The 14,034-nt window shown below is 35.6% G+C and overlaps 1 pseudogene; it reads left to right on the forward strand.

Annotated features, from left to right (window-relative positions):
• The window catches only part of LOC143389682 (zinc finger CCHC domain-containing protein 2 pseudogene), a 29,906-nt pseudogene extending 18,262 nt beyond the window's left edge, over positions 1-11,644 (forward strand).
• The last annotated feature ends 2,390 nt before the right edge of the window (positions 11,645-14,034 follow it).

Below are 14,034 nucleotides of genomic sequence, written 5' to 3' on the forward strand. Positions count from 1 at the left end.
TTTTACACTGCCCTAGGGATTCTGATAATAGTATCAGAGGTAATTTTTCCCTTTTAAAAAACTTTCAAATGCACTTGGTGCTGGAATTTTTAGCAGTGATTTCCTTTTTTTTCCCTTTGGCCCCAAAGCTGTCTGTGGAGGGTAGAGATCTCCACAGAGAGCCCAGCTCCTAGCAAGGCAGCCCCAGGGTCTGTACTGAGAGTGGCTGAGGAGTGGATGGAGATGCATGTAGCCTTAGTATTCACATACAGAACAAGCATTACATCCATAGCATCCAGGACCACAGTGGGGGCTGCCTACAAATATTGCAAGAGATAACCAAGGAAAACAATTATAGGTTTCTACAGTGTTATAGAAAACCTAGCTACAGAAAAAAAATGTTTTCCATACAGATGTCATAAACTTTACTTTGTAAAAAAACACAAAAACTTTTTTAACAGAAAAATAGCACCTTTGTTTGGGGGTTTTGATCATTGATAAACTGAATTACAATGTACAAAGGACAGAATATACAACACAAATAAGTGATTTATTAAAAAACCCACATGCCATGGGAATAATTAAAATTGCACCATTTTACCCTGACAAGCTCTTGAGGAAAATGTTCTCTGGAATTTTCTGGCAAGTTGATGAGAGGAATGACCCAGTCTCTCTTTTGCCTTTGTAGGTATCCACTGTGTTTGGTGGATTGTCTTGGAAATACTATCTCTTCAATTTCCTGGGACTCATTTGCATTAAAATATAACAAGATATTCCTGAGTACTAGGAAAAATATTTTCTGAAAGAAAATCAATATTAATGGGTACCTAAAAGTGTAGGAACCACAGTTTATTATCAACAGAAAATAACTATGGAGGCCCTTTCCTTATCCCCTTATTAAAATAATAAAAAACAAAAAGCATAAAATTTCTGAATTGCACTGTTCACTGAATTTATTATTGGGCTCAGGTGTGTTAACTATTTGCAGTTTCTATAAACCATCTTAGATAGTAGCTTAGTACTGAGCAAAAGTTAATACTACCTTTTTATATATTTCTCATTAGTTTAAACCACATACCAGGTAATGTGATACTGTACATTAAATTTAGATCTTGATGTGCTAAAATATAATTTGAATTCCAAGGTAAGTTTAATACATACTGCTAAGGAATGTCTCAAATATTTATGACCCTATTAAATCCCACAGAATTAATGCTGTAATTATTCTAAATCTATGTCAGCCATGATGGATGCTTCAAATGACCCACTTTGCACACTAGGTATTAATCTCTGATAGATGTCAACATTTTCTTCTGTTTCTCCCAATATCTGTAGACATTTTTGCCATTAGCCCTTCCTGCTTCAGTGCAAATACCCAAGTTAGTTTGTTAGGACACAAAACATCAAAAACAATAAAAGTGTCTTTTTACTCCATTAATCACCAGGTTCTTATTTTACATTATGCAAATGACATGATTACCTTTAATAGTTAATTGATTAATTAAAATTTAATATAATGAAATCTCAACAAATAGCACAAGAAAAAAATGACATTTTTCTTACATGTATTCATTATCATTTGATTATGGCTGTGTATATCACATTTACAATTAAATACCAGAACTGATTGTGTGTATTCTTGTCTCTCACAGTACAATAAATGTGCAAAATGTAATAGTCACAGTTCATCAAACCATGAACTTTAGAATATATGGGTTTGCTCCCTCAGTAACTGTTTTTAATTAAATCAAAGAACTAGAATAGTCTGAAAATAATATTATCATAACTTTACTAAAGAATTTATTGTATCTTGTTCAAAGTACTTAATATAGTGACTTATACAAAGTAAGTGCTCAATAAATGTTTCTGAACTGAATTGAACAGTACTCTCTTGGAAATGTTCTTCGTTTATTTTATGTGGGCTCACAACAGCTTCCACCAGAGGGAGTATATATAATTCCTAAAAGTCATATCAGTAGTATAAATAATTCACACTCCCAATTTGATTATTAAGGGACAAAAGAGATCCTAACACTCATTGTCAGACATGCTTTACTGTTACTACTGTAAATCTGTATTTCCCATCTAATAAATTTGACTGGTGATGATATGCAAAGAAATTGTTTATTTTGTGGTTATATTTAACAGCTTATAAAGCTTCTAAGATGCAAAACAAACTACTTCTAATTTTAATTAAATTATAATTTCAAAGTATAAAAAAATCTTTCAAATATAATTTCTGGTCACTTAAAATATACATGTCTAAGTATTTTAGAAGATTAAAAATACTGGTAAACTAACTGCAGTTGATAAAAAAATTCAAGTACTGGCCATCTATTTCATGTGATATGAAGCAAAATGTGTGTACCACACACACACACACACACACACACACACACACACACATTTTGTTAACTGTATTAATTTTTGTTTTGTAGACATCAGCTCCAATATTATACCTTTGCCAACTCCTGGATTGAGGTTGGCTTGAGACTTAGTTTTACTGCCACTTGCCACTTCTCTTGGGTCTCCTTGTCTTGGGCATATATTAGGAATTAGCATGCTCAGAAGAGAGTGGAAAGCTTCTCATGGCATAGACCATGTCATCTTCATCCACCTTGAAATCTGCAGGCTTGCTGCTTTCATACTATACTTTTCTTTTTCCATTGCAGTTGCTAAACTTCACTGTAAAAGATAGCAAATATACGTCTAACTACACAACAAATACAAAGACAACTTATACTTAAATCTATTTTAGGTTAGATGATAAAATGCAGTAGCTTGAAACACAAATTTTAGTTTTACATGATTTGCAACATTTTCTTTTCATAGAATGCAGTTTGACTCTCCACATCTGTAGGTTCTGCATCCCAGATTATTCAACTAACCTCAAATGCAGGTTGAAAGTATTTGAAATATATATAGAACTCATGCAAACTTCTTATCATTGTTGCCTATAGAAGATGATAAACTACTAACAGGACATGTACATTGTATGAGGTATTATAAGAAATCTAGACGATTTAAAATATGTGGGAGGAGATGCATAGGTTATATGAAGATTCTATGCTATTTTATGTCGAGGACTTGAGCATCCCTGGATTTTTTATATGCTGCAGTCTTGGGATGAATCCTCTATAGATACCAAGAGATGATTGTATCACAGTAGTTTGGGCTTGTGGCCTGGCATCTCTCATTTCAAAGCCTTTCCCTCCTCTCCACAGTCCCCTGGGTACACAGTGTCAGCTACACTTGCTGTTCACTTTGATGCATTTCAAGGAAGTTGCCTTCCACTCCTAATCTCATTGTCACTGAAGGTAGAACAAACCCCATGTTTTCTAAATTCATGTAAGCTATCTTGGCTCTACTACCAGTTTCACAGACATGCCTGATATCCACTGATAGAGCCGATAAAGACAAATTTCCTTAATTATCTTGGATATTCTGTATATTTCCTTGCATATCATCTTAATGCATAATTTTTGAAGAAATGCTTAAAGCAAGAAATAATACTGCTATGATTCTTTTTCTTTATTGATGTTGAATGTGCTTTATGCTCTAGAAGTACAAGACTTCATGGTTATTGAAAGGTGAATAATTAGCAATTTCTATCCTTCCTGGTACTTGTGATAGTTCACTTAAACAGCAATTTTATAAAATTTCCCCAAACATGAAAATAAAAATGTCCTCAAAGTAAATTTTAAAATTTAAAAAAAGTATGCCTTAAGAATAGAAGGATCAAAAAAATTTCAGGATCTTAATTATCTCAATCTTAAGTAATGACTTAAGATTGAAGAAAATCACTGATTTTTAAAATGGAATGTCAATCCACTGATGTCTCAACAAATAACAAAAGTTAAACTGTTTTTATGAATGAAGAATTGGACATATTCAAGACAAAATAAAATAATAAAAAAAATATTCTCTAAGGAAGATTATTTTCCTTACAATCCTTAATCGTTCTTTTTGAAGAAAAATTCTATGGGATTAGCAGGTAAAAACATAAAAGAAAAAGCAATTTTTCAATTCCATAAATGACTGATGCTATATTCTGACTCCAATTACATAGGATATGCTTTGGAAAACAATCAACAGGTACATATCACAAACCATATCCACATGCCTTTCACGTTTCTCATGATCTAAGAAAAAATTATACAAACTGCCCCTACCCTTATACAAAATGATATCAGCTCTTTTATTTTCATTAATATAAATTCACTACAATGTACCTAAAACCACAGCCAAATAACATGGATGCTTATTTCCCTTCATAAACATAAAATTCTTGATAGAAGTAATAAAATACTTTAACTATTGAATATATTATTTTCCATATAATGCCACACATATCATCCTTCTTCAACCTGGTCATTTCAAAATGAAAATAAAATAATATTCAAACTAAATTATGTTAAACCATAAGGTTTATCTTTAGAGTAGAAGTATCCTAATTAATATAGAATTACTCAATTTTTCCATGCCATGTGATTTAATTTTTTTTAAAAAAGAAGGGATATTTCCTAGGAAACAAGGACATTTACTGCTTATCTTTTATTAAAGAAAACCAAATAAAAACTGAAATTGTTTTTTTTTTTTTGGAACCTTGCTGAGATTCCATAGTCATTCCCTTCCTCACAGCTACCCACATCCCACACTCATCAACTTGTGGGTAACACTTCCCATTTTTCCACACCACAGTCCTACAGCCAGGCCATCATTCCGGGGGAGGAGTCCCCAAAGATGTCCTTCAGAAGATGCCAGCATATTCCCTGACTTAAGTGCCATAAATTCTCCATTTTAACTATTTTTTTTGCACTTCTTGTCCACAATAATTACTACAGTATTGCTTCTTTATTAAAGATTTCACTTGACTAGAATGGCAGAATATAGACTCATTTTGGTTTCTTGATAGTGGTTCTTTTGTTTACTAGGACACCTAATGGTGATAGGGACAACATTAACTCTCCTTCTATAATCCATTAAAATTTTGCAACTTTTCAAAAAACTAGAAACAGATTGGAAACTTAATGTGCGATAGCAACATTTAGTGATGAAAACAATAGAGGTCCTTCAAATAATCTGAATTTGTATTAATTTGTTGATAGTGCAAGAAATTGAAGGAGTATTTGCTGAATTCTAGGTACTGTGCAGCACACTTAAAATCAGGTTATATACACTTTTACCTTGACAGCCTCCTGAAGTGGAAATCACTATTTGTTCTACAGATGGAGAAGGAAAACTTGGGCAGCTATTTGTGCCCATGGCTCTTCTACTTCTAGTCATTTCCTTAAGAAAGTGCCAAAGAATGTAAAATCATGACTCTTGAGTATTAAAATCTAAGGCTCTAAAAAATAAAAATTAAAGAAATTACAGAGGACTGGTAACTGCTAAATTTAGACTTTAGAAAGCACCATGGTAAATAGTGCATGAAAAGTAATTAAATTGGAATATATCCGAAGTGTCCTATAGAGGGCAGTAGCTGAAGCCCCTTCAGGTGGAGTGAGAATGTGAGCAGACAGAAGAGGAGAATTAACTCTTGGTTACTATGGGTGCCTGTTCTTTTGATTCAGCACTAGTTAACTCTTTGGATCCAGGTGTCAGTGCTTTCAGAGAGTGTTTAGTTTTCTTTGCATCACTATGCACAATATATATGAGAAGAGCAACTCATATATCTTGTCATAAGCCAAAGCTTATGGTTTCAGAGGATTCAGTATATGGTGGAAGGTCATGGTGAAGGAACGCTGCTTAGCTTCTGACAGCCAGGCCACAGACAGAGGAAGTAGTCAAGGACAGATAAAGCACAATAAGTGACTCCAAGTAGGTCCTTCCTCCCAGTAATTTATTCATCTGTCAATGGATTAATCCACTTGTTGGATTAATCCTTGCTACATTGGAGATCATGCTTTCAACATAATAAATTTGGGAAGATATTCCAGATGTACACAATAATAGTAAGGGAAAGAGGAGGGCTTTGGAGAAAAATGCACTTGCAGAGCAGGAAAAAAAAGTGACATTTTTAAAACAAAGGGTCTCTAGACATCCAATGAATGAGCAATGGTGGACCCTAGAGAGTATGACACTGGAGAAGCATTTTGGAGGAAATTGTATAAAGTTCAGTTAATTAAAGTTAATTAGTTGTTTCACATTATCTCTATCTAACCTATACCGAGTATGGATTGGTTTAATATATCTGTTATTAAATTTTTTTGAGTTCTAAAAAAATGTTAATTTTCATTTGATCTAATATTAAAATAAGCAAAGTTTTGGGGGTATTATTCAAGCTTGAATATGTATATTGCATTATATACTTCCCTTTGCACATTCAGCCAGTACAAAGAATTAATACTTAAAATTAAAATTAGTCCACTTTCAATTGAGAAAGTTCCCTTAGGTGAGATATTACTCCTGACTTCATCCAAAGGTTGGGAAGTATTCCATTTCCAGTGCCTGACTCAGTTACTTGCTTTATCACTGTTAGTGATGTATTATTATTTTCAAGCTATGCAAATTAGAATGCTTATTAATTCCAACAGGAAAATGTAAATTCCATCATTATCTACTGGTTAACTTTTATTGTCTGTTGTCATGTTCACCTATGATCTAGGTGTAGCTAGGAATATTTTCTCAAATTTTCCAAGATTTACCTCTGCTCTAGGATCATGCTCTGAAACATACACAAGAGGATTTCCTTTCTTTCTTCTTCTTTTTTTTGCAGGGGGGGTGGGAATTGAACTCCGGGGCACTCGACCACTGAGCTCTATTTTGTATTTTATTTAGAGACAGGGTCTCACTGAATTTCTTATCACCTACTTGTGATCCTCCTTCCTCAGCCCCCCAAGCTGGTAGGTGCACCACTGGCAAGAGGATTTTATTTTTAACAGAAACTTGAAAGTTAATGGGGAAATAAGGAGGGAAAACTGCTAAATTACAGAATCTTGTTTACACCAGTAATATATATTCATAATTGATAAATTAAATTTAGTGTATAGCCTTTCAAAGATATTTTTGTGATAAAAACATTAAGTGAAAATTGACTAAAGCAAGAGACATGTTTAATAATTATAATTAAATTCAAAGTTGAAATTTGAAGATGAAGAAAGTAAGGCAAATATCATGAATCTTTGGCTCTTCTAGAAAGAAATATATAATTTGCTGGAATCAACTTGTTTCTGTTATTAAAAGTACCTTCTTTACAGATATGATGGAAAAACCGTGAACAATATTTTCCACTTTCTTTTTTCCAAACACAAAAGCTTTATCATTTTTTAAAATGTGGGGGCACTGACAAATCTATCTTAGACTGCAATTAAATTAAAATACACCCTTTGAAGTGACACTATTCTGTATGATCCAATAATGGTGAAAACATGACATCATATTTTAAGAAAACCCACTGAACTGTACAACACATAATGGACCTTATTGTCAACTGTGAACTTGCAGTAATGTATCATTGGTTTATCAGTTGTAACAATTGCACCACATTGTGCAAGATGTTAATAACATGAGAAGGAACCTGTGGGGAGGAAGGGAGACACATGAAATTCTATAACTTTCCATCAGTTTTTCTGTAAACATGAATTGATCTAAAAACTGAAATTATTTAAAACAATGCTTTCCTTGCAAAGGAAGTCCCAACTTGCTATTATTATTAGATTTGTGAAAGGAATGGATAATTGTCAATACCTCAGTCTGTCTCAATCTGATTCCAGTGAATCACCTCAAGCTGGTATTGGCTGGACAATGCAATCTGATCAATAACTTATGTAGATAGATCCTAAGTATGGAGATAATGAATTTGACTTAAAATCTTTCCCCTGACAGAACAATCTTCTTTACATTATAACATTAATTTTGCTTAAGTGTGCAAATATGGCACAGGAAAAACTCCAGAGTTTTGTAACATGGGAGCCAAGGAAATGCATTTCTGGGGACAATTAAAAGAACAAGCTTGGCTAACAGAATTAATCAAATTTAAAATAAGTCTACACACAATTAAATGTTTTTAGCTAAGGACACTATAATATTAAGCAAAAATTTTATTACTCTATTACATAGTTTACATGCATAATATGAAGTTACTGTGCTCTTGCCTGCATAAAACTTTGTTAACATGATTAACACTAAATTAAACACCAGGGAAATAATTATTTTAAAGTACCTGTTTACTCTTAAAGCAATACCTCAAATTAATGTTAACCATAAAACTATAATATCCTTATAAAGTGTTAACAGGAAACCATAGATCTTATGTATTGCCGCAGTCTCTGGCTGGGCACAAATCACGAGTCTCCACACAGCTTGTAGATTCAAACAGCAATTCTTTATTCCTGAACTCACACCGGCCGTCTACAAACATGTTCTGGGGGAATCCACGTTCTTTGCCCAAATCCACTCTCTGCCCAAATCCACTACTCTGCCCAAATCCACTCCGCATGGGCTTCTGTCTCCCAAAATATACTGTCTGACCCTAAGAACTCAAGAGGAACTCAGCAGCAGGATACGCCCTATTCTAAAGGGGGAACACCCTAATCTCCTATTATGCTAAACTGCCCTATTCTAAAGGGGGAACACCCTAATCTCCTATTATGCTAAACTGCCCTGGTCCTTGAGCAAGGTCACCTTTCAGAAGTCCTTCCACTAGACAGCATGGGAGTAAGCTGGCAAGGAGATTGTCATACCTACTTGGCTGATGGCTCCCAGCAATGTATTAAATGTATTAGCAGTTAATAGCACTACATAAACCAAATGAATGAAAATGTGCAAATACTCACATATGGTTTCTAATTTTTGCTCAAGTAAAACATACATATTTAGAAACAATTAGAATACAGTAAAGGATTTCCATCCCTAAATATGCCATTGACTTTTTAAAATATTTTTTAACCTTAATTGCTATCTTTGAAGGCATTGGGAAAATAAAAATAGATTCACAAGGTTAGCAGAACTTCCCCTTCCATAGGTACAGAGCAATAATTATTAATGAACTAGATATCTATTGAAAACACAGGAGGGGAAAAGTGTGGACGAAGCTGTCTTCATTGTATTTTTAATGCTTTTTTAAATCTTGATTCTAATGGAGAATGGCTATCAAGTGATGTTAAAATCTGCTTTAGATTTTCCTTTGCCACTCTAGGCTCTTCCCATGTTTCCATTTGAAAAACATCCTCCCACCCTCTAACCCCCCCCCCCAAAATTGTTGCTATTCCAGGGCCTCCCACATCCTTTTCACACATGCAAAATGGGTTAAACCTGGAGACACTTTGGAAATGCCTATAAGGAACTTGATGAAAAAAATTATCACATTTCCCTTATAACATATAATTATGATAAGAAAAATGAAATATCGAGTTTTAGGACATATGTAAACTATTTACTATCTATAAAACTTCCAACTACACTGTTGTAAAAATCTTTAATAAGACATTTGAGCTTGCATTTATAAAATATCGTTTTTGTGACAAGTTTTTTTTTTTTTTTTGCAACATCAGATTTTTGATGATTGCCATTAATGAAAGCTTTATTCACAAAAGTTGGTGTCAGCAAAGGGCAATATAATATTTATCACTTTTTCTTCAAAGGATAAAAATGTTCCATGAGAGGAAAATGTATAAGTCTCATATGCCTTCTTTTTCCTGCATTCACAAAGGTAATGTTGAAATTCCTCACAGAAATATAAATGATTTTCAAAACTTTTCCCAATAATAAGTGTTTCAGAACATTGAAATAAAATGTTACCTCAAGGCTTTGTAGTGTTGTTAATAGTCTTAATACTATTTTTCTTTAGGATTTAAAATATAATACCACCCAAGTATCACAAAGAGTCATTTTAATCCTTTTTCAAAAGCAGAATTTTTTTCTTCAAATCCATAAACTCTGTGCACGTAATATTTTTGACAGGGCTTTGCAGTTTTCAATTAAGTTCATTCAGGTGCTCTAAAAAAGTCAGGTATGTTAGCAATTTCTTGAAGTGAATAACTCACCTTTAACAAATCTACAGTAAGAATAGTCAAACGTGCTCAAAATCCATTTTTCTATTAGCTGATAAACTCTTGAGGAAAAAAGTATCTTTTGGACAGTTTTTTGTGTACCTTGGTATATAACAGTAAATATGGCATGCTAATCCTTTATCTTTGCACAAAGCTGTAGCCATTTATTTATTCATATTCTCATACCAATTTTTGTGGAATTAAAATTTATGAGCAATCTTTCATATATAGGAGATTACATGTGAATAAAACTTTCAGATTAAACTCTTGACGTTTACACCTTTATGCCATTTATAACCTGTTTACACCAGGGCCATAGCATCAGCCTCATGTAACATCTGCTCAATATCTTGTTTCAAAGTATTCATTTACTTCCTTGCATTTATTTTTCAGAATAAATAATGATATTCAAAGATTCCCTCCAGGGGCCCCCAGCCTCCACAGCCGCCGCTGCCCCGGGGGCTCGGGCCGCCTGTTGCTGGCGGGGCGGCGGCGGGGTCGGGCATGCCGGGCGGTGGCGGGGGACCCGCGGCGGCGCTGCGCGAGCAGGAATGAGTGTAGGAGTGGTTCGGGTTGGTGCTGGGTTCGGCGCAGCGCCTGGAGTTCATGTGCAGGCTGCTGGACCTGTGCAACCCGCTGGAGCTGCGCTTCCTCGGCTCGTGCCTGGAGGACCTGGCGCGCAAGGACTACCATTAATGCGCGATTCCGAGGCCAAGGCCAACGGCCTCTTGGACCCAGGGCCTCTGGCTGACTTCCGAGAGCCAGCCGTGCGCTCGCGCCTCATCGTCGTCTGCTGGGCTCAGAAAACCGGGAGGCTGCCGGCCGCCTTCACCGCCTCCTGCCCCAGGTGGACTCGGTGCTCAAGAGCCTGCGCGCGGCCCGAGGCGAGGGTTCGCGGGGTGCCGCGGAGGACGAGACGGGTGGCGAGGACGGCAATGGCGAGCAGGATGCCGAGAAGGACGGCCCGGAAGGCGGCGGCGCCGAGCCCGGGGCAGGAGGCGGGCTCGGCTTCAGGGCCCAGGAGGAACTGCTGCTGCTCTTCACTATGGCTTCGCTGCACCCGGCTTTCTCCTTCCATCAGCGGGTCACCCTGAGGAAGCATCTGGAAAGGCTCCGCACCGCGCTCCGCGGGGGCCCCAGAAGAAACGGAGGTGGAGTCGTGCAACTTTGCCGGCTCCAGGGTCCAGAATGACACTGCTCATGGTGATTACTTGCAAAGTAATGAGACTAGCTTGATAGAACAAGCCCCCATACTTCAGGATGGACTTACCATGGCACCTCATAGAGCTCAGTGAGAAGCTGTACACATCGAGAAGATAATGTTGAAAGGAGTCTAGAGAAAAAGGGCTGACAAATTTTGGGAGTACACTTTCAAAGTAAACTGGTCTGATCTTTCAGTCACAACAGTAACAAAAACCCACCAGGAACTACAGGAATTCCTACTGAAGCTTCCAAAGGAATTGTCTTCAGTGACTTTTGACAAGACCATTTTAAGAGCCCTGAATCAGGGTTCCTTGTTTGTTTCTTTGTCTATACATTTCCTAGATTTCTATGCAGTTGGGAGTTTTTATTTCTCTTGTACCAATGTCCAAAATAAGAAAGAATGCAATGCTTCTGAGCCTCTGGTCTCCTGGTTCAACAACAGGCTTATATGTATGATACATGTAATTTAAACTTCAGACAAACTATCAAAAGGAAAATTTATGGATTTTGAATCAAATATATGGAAGATGATATTCCATGAGCTTTGTAATGTTTTGAACAACCAATAAAAATATATATATATATATATATATATATATATATATATATATATATATATATAAAGGAAAATGTTGATGCGTGCTTTGTGCAATGTTTACTGAATCTTTAAAACTGTGTATTTGACCCTTTTTTACAACACTGGTGACAGTCATATGGTTTTGAAAAAAAAAGAAAGAAACTGCTTCTTCCCCAGCTTTTCTCACTCTCACCCTAAACTACACTGCTCTGGCCAGCCACCCTTGCCCTTTCCCTGGCCTGCGGCACGAGTACCTGGCAGTGTACTTGTCCACATTTCTGTAAACTGCTCTGCATATAAAGGGAGGGTAAACTTCTCACCTTAATCCTACATGAGAAGTTAAATTCCCAAGATAGTATGTATATATGTAATAAACAGCATCACACAAATACATATATGCAGTGCTTGTTGTCCAAATAAACATGAAAATAAGTGGGAGCAAGAGGAAGAAGTCAAACCATATGAAGCTGAAAGATATGACCTATGGACAGAAAGCTTTTTCTTAAAAAAAAAAAAAAAAGAAAAAAAAGAAAAAGATAACATCTCTCTCCTTTCATCATACTTTTCTAGCCTGTTGCTTCAGGGAGACACAAAGTGAACACACTGGTGTGAATATCATTCTCTGTGTGCTTGTGTTTGTGATGAAAATCAACAGCCAGTTCTACTTGTCGTCTACCACCATGTCCTGCACAAAGACACTACTTGAGTAAAGATTTCTTCTTTTGCTATACCAACTGTTACAGTGTTACGTTGTGTTTAAAATGTGTGTGGCTTATTGCAATCCGAACAGAAGCTATGGGTTTCTACAAAAAAAAAGTCAGGTATTTGTTCCCTAACCTGTCTCTCATAGCAAAGTCACTTTTATAAACGTTTACCACTATGCTTGATTATAATGTGAAAGACTGAATTCTGAGTGTGTTAAGATGGTATTAATCATGTCAGTGTCATGTCACTAAGTTAATGCTGCTGTTTAAAAAAAAATTTTTTTTAAGCCAATCTATGTACTAAATTGCTTCCAGGTAATTTTTGATTTCCTAAAGTGCACTGAGGTTATCTGGAAGATTGGGTGTATTTTTTGGTGACTGCTGCATTCAACAGCAATGAACAACTACCACTGTGTAGTCATAGGTTTAAGGGTGGGGGGTTTTGTTTTCCTATTCCTCAGTACAGAGCAGAAATGATAGATTTTTGTCTGTGGAATAATGTTGGTATGCAGCAGAGGAACTTAAATATTTGGTCTTGGTTCAGAAGCCTAACAGATTGCTAGACAAAAGAAAAACTTGAAGAAAAAAGAAGCTTAATTTAATGCTTAATAAGTAGCATTTATATTTATAGCACCAATGTACATTTTGAAACTTTCATGGGTGGGAGTTACGGGGAAGGGGTTATAAAGGGGTAGATGAAAGCTTTAATTTAGAAAGAAAAAAGTTCAAGTAAAGGAAATTATTTTGATTAAATATATTTTATTTGATCTGGGTATTTTTGGACCACATTATTAAATTAATTGTTAAGCTGCAGTTGGGTTGTTCAGGTGAGAGTGTTGATATGCTCTCACAACGTGTTGTGAGCACGTTGGGAATCACTTGCCAGTTGTACTTTATGGAGCTTTATGTACTTTTTGTATTTTATGATTTAAAATACTGTACTGTACATAGGAGGTGTGTTACCTTCTCGTTATTTGTATGTTTACCATATACTTTGATATTTGAAATGTTATGTACTGGAAAGGCCACTTATATTTCTAGAACAGATTGGATTTTATGCAACCTTTTTTCCTTGAATTAACAGCAATAAAAAAAATGGAAAAAAAAAGATTCCCTCCAGTGCTATCGTATTTGCTAATGCCTTAAAGTCTCTGATATGCAATGACAACATTTTTTTATTTAATAATTCTTTTGATTATTGCCATCACTATGAGGCCATCACTCCCTGTCTTGAAAGTATTCTGCACAAATAATTCTTTCAATATTTCTTCTGCTTCACTGGTTCCCAGTGTACCACCAATGAGGCATAATTAGGCTGGTAAAATAAGGTGTTCTGCAAATGCTGGAGGCAAGTCGTAAGTGTGAAACTGTGTAAATGACTTTTAAAGCTTGATCATATAGTGTTGTACTTGGTCTCATAAAGGTTATTTCCTACTTTCTGCTAAAGAGAGTCCAGAATTACTTCTGCCAAAGATGGTTGTTTTCGGGTATAATGGTTGCAAAATTTGTCATGCAAGTAGATTCATTTGCTTACTTTAACATACAAATTAAATGTTTACCCAATGTAAGAGAGTAAATA

Source organism: Callospermophilus lateralis, unplaced genomic scaffold (genome assembly GCF_048772815.1).
Source record: "Callospermophilus lateralis isolate mCalLat2 unplaced genomic scaffold, mCalLat2.hap1 Scaffold_63, whole genome shotgun sequence".
Lineage (NCBI taxonomy): Eukaryota > Metazoa > Chordata > Mammalia > Rodentia > Sciuridae > Callospermophilus > Callospermophilus lateralis.